The sequence below is a fragment of the Spea bombifrons genome, chromosome 5, assembly GCF_027358695.1.
Source record: "Spea bombifrons isolate aSpeBom1 chromosome 5, aSpeBom1.2.pri, whole genome shotgun sequence".
Taxonomy (NCBI): Eukaryota; Metazoa; Chordata; class Amphibia; order Anura; family Pelobatidae; genus Spea; species Spea bombifrons.
The window spans coordinates 9,130,780-9,145,491 of record NC_071091.1 but is presented as its reverse complement, the minus strand read 5'-3'; the positions used below and the strand labels follow the sequence as shown (position 1 = coordinate 9,145,491).

At 37.5% G+C, this 14,712-nt stretch overlaps 1 long non-coding RNA gene across 1 annotated transcript; it reads right to left on the bottom strand.

Annotated features, from left to right (window-relative positions):
• Positions 1–2,309: 2,309 nt before the first annotated feature.
• On the bottom strand, positions 2,310–8,604 carry LOC128498016 (uncharacterized). Its single transcript, XR_008354377.1, has 2 exons — positions 8,512–8,604; positions 2,310–2,547 (listed from the first exon to the last, which is right to left on the bottom strand). It is a non-coding gene; the product is annotated as an uncharacterized LOC128498016 (long non-coding RNA).
• Positions 8,605–14,712: the final 6,108 nt, after the last annotated feature.

Here is a 14,712-nt window from a genome sequence, read left to right as displayed (position 1 = left end):
TTACAAACTAAACAAGAAGGACTTCTTAATATTGTAAGCCATGGAACTTTTGGTTGCACAGTCTTGCTTGCTTGCAATGGACCTCCTCATGAGACTTGTTTTGGTGGGATATGGAGAAATACTTTGTTGCATCTGTATACAGAGTCTTATGCATTTCAGTTGGGTGATTTTTATCAATTGCAGAGTTCTCATGAAAATATAACTTGTGATCATGTATGGTGTTCACATTGTAAATGTTTTGTTTTTCACGAAATCGCAGAAACACCTTTCTTTTTCTTTTTCACCAATAGATTTAGAATGTGGTGATTCTAATCTTGTTGATTAATTTAAGTTAATGTTATTAGCTGGACCGAGTAATCACGATTCTTCTGCCCAGCTAATGGAGAGGGACTGTTACAGGCCTCAGTAGAAGTTAAGGTTAATGACTGTTACAGGTCTCAGTAGAAGTTAAGGTTAAGGATTTAACTACGCAGTACTAGTAGTTTCTGTTACATAAGATTTTTTTAATGTTTTAAGATTAGAATGTTTTGGCTATTCTGTAAAAATGATCAACAGCTCGGCCTTGGTGATTTTCCTCTCCTGATTCTCTCCTGAGTTTTTTATGACCGTTAGTACTCTTTTTGAGGTAGCGATACGCAGGTCTAGTTACAAAATCTTATATATATGTAGACCTTTGTTTATACTCTGGGGCAGACCGAGAGACTGAAGCGAGACTTCATATCGAGACTGACTGGTATGTTTATTTTTATTTTTTATGCATATAAGCTTTAACAGGCATTCTATGTTATACTCTGTTTTAATTTTGGATTTCTGTAATTTTTATTATTTTTAAATAAATAATTACTATTTTGAATTCTCAGTCCTTTCTTATAATTGTGCTCACGATTTCATCTATTGAATGTGAGACCTATCCACATGTATAAAATTGAAATTTGGTAACTTATCACTTAGGGTGGAGAATAACCTCTTTTTAAGACATTACATGGGAGGAAAGGTGTGAACCTATCACATAACCTTTCAACCAAGAGCAGCAAAAAAATGAAATCCCCAAATGGGCAAAGCATTGCTTTTTTCACATTTTAGAACATGAGTTGGAAGCTTAAGAGAAAATCAACAATGATTTAGTAGCACGCTTGTTTTTTCAATGACAGGCGGTGAGGTTGAATCACAGACCAGATTACCAGGAAGTTCTTTCTGCATAGTCAGCACTTTTGTTTTTTGTTGCGTTCCCCAGGTCTCTCCACGTCTGTGCATCCTGCACCCTCATCACGCTCTCTGTGAGTAGAAACTAGGAAGAGAAACAAGCGATGGATGTTACTTCCTGAGTGCGCTCCATTGTCCCGAATGATCCCGAGTGCTGTGACATCCTTCCAAGGAAGAGGAAATAACCTTTATCTGCCCGTACGTCATGCGCATGGAATGTCAACAAAGGGAAACTGGAAATTATTTCGGTCTCAGTTTGACCAAAATAACGGAATCCCCAATAGAGACCATTTTTATCCAAGATAACGTTGTTCTAAAGGCTTTCCACTGATTACAGACAATGAAACTACATAATGAAATGACACCAAAACCTCTTCCCGCGTTATTGGTGGAATAGAGAGCGGACTTAGTTTTATTACTAGTATCAGATGAAAAATACGTTTTCAAAAATATTCAGCTGTTTCCTCTTTTAAAGCACTTCCAATTTTCGCATAATATAATGTTTTTAGGCAGCTGCATATTAGCCATTTGAGTTTCTTATCCCAATCTTCTAGACAAACACCCTGACTCCTTATCATATAGCCTTTAGTAAACAGTAGAATGGATGAGTCTTAATCACCCAGCCGGACTCTCCGAATAAAGTCTATGGTCTTCATTAGCATTGCCATAAAGAATAAGGTCAGTGTGGTGGTTGAGCAGGGAAAGTCACCCAAAATATCACACGACCAGTGGTCCCAAGTTGGAAAAACGGGCTCCATGTAGTAGTAGCTACTAAATGCCTTCCTTTACAACATTTAATGTCCATATGCCACATTTGTAACTGGGGTAATTAAGATATCTCTTATCGTGGCAACTTAAAGAAGGGGATCCTTTTGGGCTCAGGTCTGGCATCATCTGTACCCCTACATCCCTTCCAGTAACACTCCTAGGCATCTATATCTGTATTGAAAATCCAATAGTTACGTTACATTTGATTTTATTTAAAAGTTGGAACAGACCCAAGGATTTGTATTTAAAGAAAAACAACTTTTGACTGGTTAAATATTAAGGTCCATTTCACGTCAGATCTGTCTCTAGGATGCATTCCCAGAAATGATTGATAGACAAGCCTTTAAGCGGTTTATTCGATTTACGTAACAAGAAAGGCGTTAGAGATTTTGGAAAACACAAATTGGTGCCGTTACAGATTACAGGAGGGAGTTCGACAGGAATGCAAAATATTTCAACATGTTCTGGCTGAACAGCTGGGTCTTTCTTGATTATTTGGACGAGTAGGGAGGCCGTAAAGATATTTTCGGGAACACAGCCTCCTTTTTTTCCCCTCCTGTGAATACATGTTTTTACCTGCAAGAAAAGGTATGCAGAATTTCACAATTTTAGTGCTCTTGGAGATTTAACCACTAAGGGTCTCAAATAACAAACACCACGGTTCAATATCCCAGGCCACAATTTTTTATTTCTTTAAACAATATTTTGGTAAAAATTCTAAATGTGAAGCGGTCGTCATGGACATTTTGTACTAAAATTGGTCTGACTGTCATACTAGTCACAAAGGATTGCACTTATCTAAATACTACAATATATATATATATATATATATATATATATATATATATATATAAAGCAATGTGTTTTTTTTCATTATTTTATTTTAGTGATCAACATTTTATTATAGCCCAGAATTTGTTTTTAATATTAAAAAGCAATAAATGTACAAATACAACTAGTTACGCATTTTTAGACCAAGTACTCCTAAAGTTAAGCATATTTATGTATATAGTATATATAAGCATCCAGGTCAAAATGAGATGGGGTTCTTATGAATACTTCAGATTGGACCCAAAAGACCCTCATTTCTACCGTAAACCAGACTGTTTATAGAAGGCTAGGAAGTAGCTAATAGCCATTATGTTCATAAGGTAGCCATAGGTGGCGTTCGCCAGGGGGATTGAATCAATCAACCCATCTAAACTTCAAATTTAACATTCAATATGATTTAGAATGCGATCTTCATTTTCAGTAAAAGTCTAGATATTGGGTCATGGAATCGAGCCCCAGATATCCGCTCCGAAGCTTCTTTTACAGGCACCATAATCAGGTTATTGACAAACTCATCCAATTAACCCCCTACACACACACACACACACACACACACACACATACACACACACACACACACACACAGATGCCAGTATCTAATATACCAGCATGTTTTGGCTGGACAGCTGGGACCCTCTTGACATAACAGAAAAAGGGACTTTGATCTGTAGATTTAGATGAAAATCAGAATCGGCTCCTAATATCGCAGAGCTTTTCCGTATCTGGGTAATGTGGGTGGCTGGGAAGAATAATTGCATATAGCAAGTGATGAGGGGCAAGGAAGGAAAATAACATTGCTGCATGTGGGGAAGATAATGGCATTAGTGATGGAAGCGTAAAGTACCGGGGGAATGTTAATTACAGTCAAAGAGAATTAAATGTTTCTGTTAACGCATAGCATGGAGCTGTATAACGTGGATAAAGTATGTTTTATTTATGCTATTAAAATGCATTTACCGTGTCTGTAGATCTTGTAATGTAAAAACATTTGCCACAGCAGAAGCTCATTATAACTCCTCTTTTGTCCCATTTGTAGTGGATATATAGATAGATAGATAGATAGATAGATAGATAGATAGATAGAGAAATATATCTATAGATTCTCTCTCTCTCTCTCTCTCTCTCTCACGTAAATTGTTACTGGTTGACATTCGTAGATGGTCTGATCTCTTTCAGCTCTCTATGGTCCCTTATTTTCTCTTTAGCCTTGTTGATTTTATGATTTGGAATGTATGTGTAAAAAACCATATTCAAGTTGTTCTAATACTCTGCAGACTCCGTATAGGAAACGGAATGGCAGAAACGTACTTCCTAATATCCTATTGTCCTATTATTTTTAATAGTAAATTAGCAAATAAATAATATATAACACGCTACTCCTCTGGCTGGGCAAAGGTTATTAGTTCCAGCTCACAAACTGCCAATTATAGTCCTATAAAGAAATAATAGACCATTAGCGCCAAATGTCCATCATACAAAAACTCCATTGTTATGATTTTTAAAACAAATCACAGTATGCTGCATAGCCAAAGGTGAAAATCTTAATGTAAATAATATTTAAAAAAAATCATAGAACAAACATATTTTTTTTTCCATTAAAATGGGCATATAAATAAGTTCCACTAAAAAAAATTCTTGGTACTCTATTAACGTGGGTGTAGAATAACAAGAGGTTTTTTTAAGGCCGAAGGTCACATAAAGTTCTTCCGAGAAATCTCAGGGAGGGAAAGCTATAACATGAAACGTAGTTACAATGCTATCTGGCTCGCATTTTATTTAATTGTGTCTAGTGGCTTATTAAAATGCTGGAACATGTAAAAACGTAGCGTGCGTCCGCGCATATCCAGCTGTTGGCCGCATTTATGTCATCAGGTGGCCATCGGCCTTAAAGTGCCAGGGCCGCCATTGCCAGTCTGGCCATGGAGTTCATGCATGTCTCCCCCTTCAAGTAATACATTGCAAAATGCATAGGGTATGTAAGATATACAATTAAGCCCACAGTTAACTTTCCGAACATTTAGATTTCACTATATCATGGGGGTTTCCGTATTCTGTTGAAGTTCCCATCGACAGAGCCCTTAGGGATCCTGGGACTTTAAAGCACGTTCTCTTGATCTAGCGGATACAGATAACGTCATTGAAGAAAACAGATTTCAGAGATTATAGGGATGTGAACCAAATTACTGTTTTAAAGAAAATTTCTAGAGTCTAACAGGAAATTGAGCTCGTTTGCCCAGAATACAAGAAATAGTGATTTTTTAAAAAAAAATATAGGTCCTTTACATCGTACAAGATTGGTAGAACATGCATAGATCAAAATCCAACTGAAACTACTCACAACCCAAAGTATTTACATACTACAAAAAAATAAAACACATTCTATGAATAATGGGGGTTTTCACCCCAAAATTGATATTTTAACATTGGGGTACACCAGCAAAGGCGAGCCCATGTCCTAAAAAAACCTTGGCTGGTCCCTCTAGCATTACATTTGGCATTTTACATGGGGTAGGTATTTTGGGCCAAATTGCCTAGTAGGTGTAGTTGCTATGGGGACAGGGCATATCCGTCTTCAGTGTCGACACAGATCACTCTTATTTATATTATGACTGGTTAGCTGATCGCTATAGCAATAAACCCATTTTTTCAAGCGTTGCTCTAAAATCACTTATTAAGCATAATTTCCAATATGTCTAACTTTGATTTCCGGTGTTTTTATCTTAAAGAAAATTACGCAGAAACATAGAATTTGACGGCAGATAAGAACCATTGCATAAAAAAACTTTTAATCTCATTTTTGCATTTGTGACTTTATAGATGCGTGCTAAACACTGGAATGTTACTTATTTAAGGAATATAACCAATTACACATAATATACGCCTCGGAACTAAATAAACCTTAATACAGAAATGAGCCTGATAACAGTAAAAAAAAGAGTGATTAAAAGTGGCAACATATTTCACATCTCTTTTCTATCTTTATGCAGGGCATTATCACACAAACACGACCTACTGTACTCCTCTTCTCTCCCTTTCCTCCCGCCACACTCAACGTGCTATACCCGACCACACTAACTCACACTCTATTCCCCTAACAGTCCCTCTACCTTCCTTGTCATAGTCCCGTAGCACACCCCTGCCCGTTGTAAAATCCCTGATGTATTCCCTACATATGACTACTACATAACCCCACATATTTCAATACATATCACGCTATCCCCAATCCTCAACGGCTCAGCCTCCAATCATCTTAATGCCAGATCGCCGCGTCACTTGCACATCCCATCAGACTCCCAAAACCCCCATTCTGACTGGACCTCCGCCTTAAATCCCACCGAGCAGGACCATCAATTCCCATAGCTACAATCCCTTTATATAGAGAGAGAGAGATGGGCTTTTTAGAGTTGGATTGTCTAATGAAAAACTTTAAGTAATTTATATCTTCTTCTACGTTGGCCCAATGAAAGGCATCAACTTTAACTCAAGACTCCAAGGTCTTATGAGAGAAAGTATAAGTAATTTCATGAAGACCGGGGAGAATTAGAGAATTAGATGACAAGCCTGTAGGATACAGGCTTGTCATCATCTATTTAGACAACATTGGCCTAAGTAACTATGGAAAAGGACAGTATACGTTCTCACCCCTACATACAAATTGCTATATATATATATATTATTTTTAATTTGACATTAAATCATTTTGAAAACTATCATTATAAGGCTGAACAAGAGTACAATTAAATTTGGAATATATATATGTAAAAAAGCTTTATCAAAGCTGCTAGGGTTGCTTTAAAACATGAAAAAATAAAAACTAGTTCACATAAGGTCTTTAGAGTCTTATTTTATTTCCTAATTTCTTCCATTTAAACCAGCTGCACCATCCATGCTGTCTACTGTTTTTTTTTTCCCCCGAAATCCCCCGTGACTCTCTAACTCACAGCTTGCGCCGGCCCTTTGCTATCCTGACACATTTTTCCAATTAAATATATACAGTGATGCTAAAAAAATCTAGCCTCTATACCACATACCAATGTAATTACATAAAGGGAAACCTTAATTATGGGAACAAAAAAAAAAGGCAAATGAAGGAAATCTCCATGACTCTTAAGCAGGAACATTGTGAACGGAAAAAAAAATGCACGGAAAAATTGCTGAAAAAATATTTTCAGAATTGTACCATAAACCTCGAGATTATTTCTTGACGTTCTGTGCACAACAAGAATAGTGCAAGCTTTTCTTTCCCATATGCTTATTTGTCAAAAACTACTAAATTATTCCTATAAAATTTAAAAAAAATATCCATAATAGTCATTTTGGGACATGCTGTGCTCTTTCGTAAGGAACATTAGAATCATTGCCCATAGTTCTGTTGAATACTAAAATTCTCCCCACAAATAATTCTTTAATCGTGTAGAATTTTGCCTGGTTCATCAATTTTGCTGGGAACATTTAATTGTCATGTGACACAAAAGGAGGCACTGATAAGATGTTGCCATAGAAACTGAAAAGGCGTCTTAAAATGTCTTTTTACGTGTTGTTTTCACATGATTACACTTTTGGAGGAAATAATAAAAAAGACAGATTGGCTGAGGGCCAGAAGATTCTGTATCAGGATTACAATACGGGAGAGTGAACGTAATAATAACACATGTACAGAATGAGAAGAGGGCCCTTCCCTTGCAATCTGTGTAGAGGCGATGATGGGGGTTGATTCACTTGGCTGGCCCTGTATAGTTATATCAGTGCGATTTCGCCAGTATCTCCTTACCAATTGAATTATGCATTATACAGTCCCAGCTCTCAACCCTGTTATTATTTATCTTATTTTTATGGTGACCAACAATTTACGCAGCGTCGAAATCACAACTCTCCCTTTAGTGAATAAAACCCCTTCAGGCACCATATTATCGCTAAAGGTTTTTCGCTATAGATAATAAAGGTATAATTAAAAGGGGGCCACATCATTGTGATTTCAAAGAAAATCACATTGAAAAAGCATCCAAATACATTTTACTTGGCTAAAGGCTACCTGGGAAGGAAGCGTGTGTTTGGGTACGTAGGTTTTTGTTATATACATTTTCCCACTTTGGGTAATTGGATTTTGAAACAATATTGTTTAGTAATATGTTCATACTGCCTGGATCTGCCCTGGAGGGTCTGGGTATGGTGGGTGGTGGTGGGGTGCTTAGCACCCATTCCTTGCCCTGGTTCTGCCAGCTCCTCCGACCCAAAGTACAGGGGATCGTCCCAGGTACGTTATTTATACTCAAAATTGTAAGCTTGCGAGCCGAGCCTCTCCAACTAATGTATCGGTTTGTCTTAGTCTGTCAATTCTCGTCTTGTCAGGCCCCTTGAATATATGTATTGTATTAAGCGCTGCGTAGATTGTTGGCGCTATAATAATAATAATGATAATAATAATGCACAAACATTTTTAAATGAATGGGTCTTCTTTAAATTTTTGTTGTCATTATCTAAAAACGCACACGTTTGTCAGGCTACCATTTTTGGTATAAAGTCCTTTCGAAACACACACATACTACAGATAATTGGACCTGTCTGATAGTTTACGTGCTCTTTAAATATTTTTTTCTGTAGAAAAAACATGTTCGCTTTAAATGAGGTAACCCTCAATGACCCCAGATAAACACAAGCCTTCTTGATTACTAACAGACGCCTGGAGACCTGACTGTGGTCGCCTCTTACCTCTGGGTGACATAAGCCGGACTCTCCCTTTCATGATGTTTTGAGCAGAAGGGCAACTGAGGTGCTGATCCTTGCAACATTCTGAGAACATCATAAGGGGAGTGTTGGTCTTAATGCAGAACATCTGCATTTGCACTTTCTTTGAACTCCGGGAAAAAAAAAAATCAGCATGATGCTTTGTGGAGGCAGAAACCTCTTAAAGAACGAGCAATGTCTAATTTTTTTTATCTGACGTATAGTTTTGCAAACGATGTTTTAAACGAAATTGACAATGATTAAATCTTAAGCAGCCCATGTGAGTCTGACTGTGCACTAATAAACCTTAACAACCACATTTTGTGCAAATATATTACAAAAAAATAAAAAATGATGATGCTCCAGTCAGCAGGGCAGGAAGGGGTCTTGAGATGAGCTCATGTATAATTGGAGACCAATCCTCACTAAAAGGCGAAGAAAGATGAATAGGTTCCTGTTTAAACCACATTGTTGTAAAGAGGGTATGGAATGTGGTCAATATATCAAACTGAATCCACGGGGGGGGGGGGTTTCAACCAAATCCAAAGTTTGGCATATGCCGAACCTGGGGCAAAGTCTTGGCAAAATGCTCAAAGCTTGGTCAACATAGACTGGGCAAATAAAATTGGGTTGGACTTTTTGGTGTTCCCTTCTTATCACCCCTACATTAGCCCTATAAACACAGAAACCTACCTACATGACCAGGGCCAGGCTGGCCTAGGGGTGCAATTGCCCCCCAAGTTAAAATTTATTAAAACAGACGTTGTCTGTCTTGGCCCAACTGCTACGTTACATGACGTCACGGTTAAAGTGTGGCTGCTTGCATGGTGTGTTCTCGGCAAGGTAAGCATGTGTGTGTGTGTAATAGAGAGAGTGTGTGTATGCTCTTGCTTGTTAAAGTGAGCATGTGTTAATGTGTGCGTATGTGTTAAATATGGGGGAGGCAGGGACACACTTAGCTTTATTTGCCCTCTGAGACAGAAAATACCAGCCTCCCCCTGAACATGATTACTCTACCTAATTGAAAATGTATAACCCTTTGCATGTATTATCTTATGTGTCTATTGGCTACTGATCCGCGATTACTTATACTAGAGACACACCGTGCTAATTCAGAAACTATGTTATATTTACTTAACCTTACTTATATTGGTTCATCATGTTCATTTAAAGGACAGCTCCAGCCATTACAGTAATGTACAGTTATGTTTTTACATCAAAGGTTTCAACTCATGTAAAGATTAATAACACACATTACGTCCTTATGCCAAACTGTCTAGACATAATTATTATTTCAAAAATATGCACTATTGTTTTTGGGAACGAACCCAATGTTAACCGAAAGATTATTATTGAAGATAATTGTCATTCTGTAACGTTCTGAAAATGACAATGTTTCTAATTTACCCATTCAGCACCAAACACATTTGAAGGTCACCAAAAGGGTTAAACCAACATTAAAAGGGAAAGTCCCATAGATACAATCTTTTTTCTCATTGAGCATATAGTGTTGTATAAAATGTTGATCAGATTAATGTCGAAAAATGCTGGTTGTATCTAATTTTAAAGAAACCAGTGTTGGAGAGATCCTGGTAGTCTGGACGTGCACGCAAGTGGGGGCAACTGACACTAGGTCCGTCAATTTCCTGCAGGAGGACCATGCCTGCACCAATCAGTAAGAACAAGAATGAAACACAACTACGGTGGATATAAAAAGTCTACACACCCCTGTCAAAATGCCAGGTTCTTGTGATGTTAAAGAATGAGACAAAGATAAATAATGTCAGAACTTTTCCCACCTTTAATGTGACCTATAACAGTTCAATTGCAAAACAAACTGAACTTCATCTTCATCTTCAGCTTCCTAACGGACGCCTGAAGGTTTTGTGCCAAAATTGCCTGGTATTTGGAACTGTTCATAATTCCCTCCACCCTGACTCCAGCTGAAGAAAAACAGCCCCAAAGCATGATGCTGCCACCAGCATGCTCCACTATGGGTATGTGTTCTTTGGGTGATGTGCAGTGTTGTTTCTGCGCCAAACATACCTTTTGGAATTATGGCCAAAAAGTTCAACCTTGGTTTCATCAGAGCATAACACATTTTCCCACGTGCTATTGGGGAACTTGGTGTTTGTTTTTGAAAACTTCAGCCGGGCTTGGATGTTTTTCTTTGTAAGAAAAGGCTTCCGTCTTGCCATGAAGAATACGGGAGATTGTTGTCACATGTGGCACACAGCCAGTACTTTCCAGAAGTTCCTGCAGTTCCTTTAATGTTGGAGTAGGCCTCTTTTAAGCCTCCCTGACCGGGTTTCTTCTCGTCTTTTCATCAATTTTGGAGGGACGTCCAGTTCTTGGTAATGTCTCTGTTGTGCCATATTGTCTCCACTTGATGATGAGGACTGTCTTCACCGTGTTCCATGGTATATCTAATGCTTTGGAAATTCTTTTGTACCCTTCTCCTGACTGATATCTTTCAACAATGAGATCCCTCTGATGCTTTGGAAGCTCTCTGCGGACCATGGCTTCTGCTCTGAGATGCAACTAAGCAAATGTCAGGTAAATCCTACTAGAACAGCTGAACTTTATTTGTGATTAATCAGAGTCACTATAAATGATGGGAGGTGTGTAATGACTTCTATTTAACATGAGTCTGAATGTGATTGGTTAATTCTGAACACAGCCCCAGTTATAAGAGGGTGTGCACACTTATGCAACCAGGTTATTGTAAGTCCCTACTCAAAGATTTCAGTTTGTTTTGGAATTTAATTGTTCACGTTATAGGTCACATCAAAGGTGGAAAAAGTTCTGACAAGATTTATCTCTGTCTCATTCTTTAACATCACAAGAACCTGGCATTTTAACAGGGGTGTGTAGACTTTTTATATCCACTGCATGCAGTCCAGAAGTGTCTATCCAATGCTTGTAAGCATTTAATTATATCCACATGGAGCAAAACACACTACAGCACAACAAAACAGAACAAAAACACAAGTTTGACGAGTTTCGCACTTACGTGCTTAGTCTTAGCATAGGTGTAATTGCGAAACGTGTCAAGCTTTTGTTTTTGTTCTGCTGGGGTTTATTTTGCTCCATGTGGATATAATTAAGCACTTACAAGCATTTCAGGACTCCGTAGTTTTGTTTTCTTCTTCTTCTTGTTCTTTTATCAAATTTTGCTTTAATAAACACCCTTTACCTGCAGACCTGGAGGCGGCCATTGTTATCAGTCATGTGATATCTTGAGTGACTTTCCCTGCTCAAACACCACACTGACCTGGGGCTTTACGCCAATTCTAATGAAATCCATTCACCTACAGACTTCCATTAGCTGCAGTGTCCAGCTGGGTGATTAAGACTGAGCCATTCTATTGTTTACCTCAGTCAGGGTGTTTGTCTATTAGACTGGACCAGAACTAGAACACATACACATGGCTAATATACAGCTGCCCAGAAACATTATTAAAACAGCACAATATTTTTGGAAATCGTTTTATTTATCGATTTATTATTAATCTAATACTAATAAAAATATCTAAAGAACACCTAATCAAAGAATAGACTGTTCCATATCATTTATGAAGAAAATCACAATGTGTTCCATCATCTATTGTATAGTCTATGTCTGCTAAATGTATATATATATATTAAGCCTTATATAAAGTGCACAATGCCACAATACTTCATGTGGGTCCATTATAATTAGGCTTCTCAAGGTAAATATAGTCTACGCATGTCACTCAGTTAACTACAATATGTATTTTGAAGTTCAACGGGGGACAGTCTTGCTTCTCAGCCATCAAAAGGACAAACACTTTTTGATGTACAACACAAAGGATACAAATACCCCTTTCAACAATCGTTTTTTTTTTTTTCTCGTTACAAATAGCAAGGTTGTGAAGTTCTGCACTACAAAAGCATTATAAAACATCAAGGACTCGTTCGCTGTCATTATCTACTGCTGAGTATTGTATACTATTATGCTTGGGTAGCTGTTAAAGTTTAAGTGATATAATTCACAAGAATGCCTGACCTGGAAAAATACAAAAACCAAAGGGAATACGATACTTATTGTGCTCACTTATGTTGTTATAAAGCCTATTAAATTATTAGGTTTGCTTTTATTTGTAGTAGCTCTATAAATACTTTTTTTTTTTTTTATCTTTTTTTTTAAAGGGTAATTGTCGCCTTCACACAAAAAGGAAGTCCTTTTTTTAAAAAAACTACTCGAAGATTGTGTTTTTATGTTTTTCAGTGTCATTGTTCAAGGAAGCGGAGGCAAAAATGTTTAAAAACTAGAATGGCTAATTAATTTCCTCTTCTGAAATTATTCCCCCCCCCACAAAGGCCGTCTGAACAACAATCAGCAGCTTAACAACAGATGACATATACCCTGAATGGGGCAGAATAAGAAACATAAGAATAAGTTAAGATGGCTGCTGTGATATCTGTAATATGGCTTTTTAGTACATGTATGTTGCTTATTTTAATCTGTAAACACAATTATATAGAGCTGTAAAATGTAGGATTTTGGAAATATGACGGGTCTGCTTTAGGCTTTTAACGTTATGTATGTTCTGTATAACATAAGGAATGGGCAAATCTAGAGGAAAAGGGGGCACTACCTTGGGGAATGAACTTAAAATACAGAAACATATAATAAGAACCATTTGGCTCATCTAGACTGACCATTTTTCGCTACCGGCTGTAAACCCTTAAACCGTTCTTTGTTACGTTAAGGATAGGCTTATGATGACCACCCCATCAATGCATACATTCCCTTACTGGTGACACTTGCCTACTCTACAGGCTGACAACTGCCCACTGTGACAATGAGGACTACATATTCAATGGCACTTTAACTGTAACTGGATACATAGTTGAAAAAACCCCCCCAACTGTTTCCCTTAAGTTTGGAGAATCCATAAAATTCTGCGTTAGATATTACAAAAATGTGGTTTTGGGTCAATATCTGAAAAGTGGACTTATCACCATAGCAACCACTAAAATAACCCAACCTGATAAGCTTTGTACCAGGATCTTTTTTTTTTTTTTTTTTACAGAATCCCCACAGTAAGGGGGAAGATAAAAGAGGTGGAAAGTTTGAGGGGTGGTAAAGCCATAGAGGGGTATTGCCCAGGTTTTGATGTCACAACATACAAAGCAGAAGTAACAAAGGCATACAAAACATTGTAAAAATAAAAAAGACGGTTCGATGCGCTTTAATGTATATTAGCACTGAAAACTTACATGTGGTTCCAGAACCCCAGCTGACGGCAATTTTGCTTCATTTATTGAGAATGCTGTCTGTGCATAAAAGTTCCCCCCCTTCTAGAGTAGATTAACTATAATGTAGTTTCTCAGTAATGCCTTTTCTCACGCCATGATCATCAAATATGGATGAGACCTTCCTTCTAATTACAATTTCTTTAGCGCGGGGCAGATGTAACATTATTTCATCTGCAAAGCTTGCAAGAGAACTAAATACCACATGTGCAGCGCACATTATATCTCTGTATGAAGTTGGCATTAAAGGGATTCTTCTGGATTTCTCGCCAGATGTCAAGCTAGTCCTTTTGATTCTGGAGTGAGCAGCAGCACATATCATCCCTGTTACTGTTTGTTCAAAGTTTACATAGCCTTTTTATTCTAGGTAAATGGTTCAGAAACTTAACGTAATGTATGATCTGATAATTAGAACAATTATGGTGGACTTTTTTTTGGGGGGGGGTTTAAAGATTAAAATGTCACAGGTCAACTTGAAATCTAAATCTAGCATAGTTACTTTCTGGAATGCATCATTGGAATCTTGGGTTATTAACAAATGAGTCTGGCCCGTTACCAAGTCTGGACATTAAAAGGCTACAGCCTCAAACATTCACAATTTGGTGAATAAAAAAGATTTAATTATCCAGAAACTGCCTAAGGTTCCTTCTGTTGGGTAACGCAGCAAATTTTGAAGACAAGCCAAGCCTTGGAACACATTCTCAAATTCCACATTACAATTTGTGACTGTCAAGCTTTTTTTAGTAATATCTCAATACAACGGAGATTTCCAGTCGTCTTCCATTAGCAAGTATTTATAAAACGGATGGTTAAAGAAAACAAGGGCAAGGACGCAGAATCCAACTAGTTAAAAAAATTACGGGGGGGGGCATAAAAAGAGATCTACTAACCAATAGCGCAACA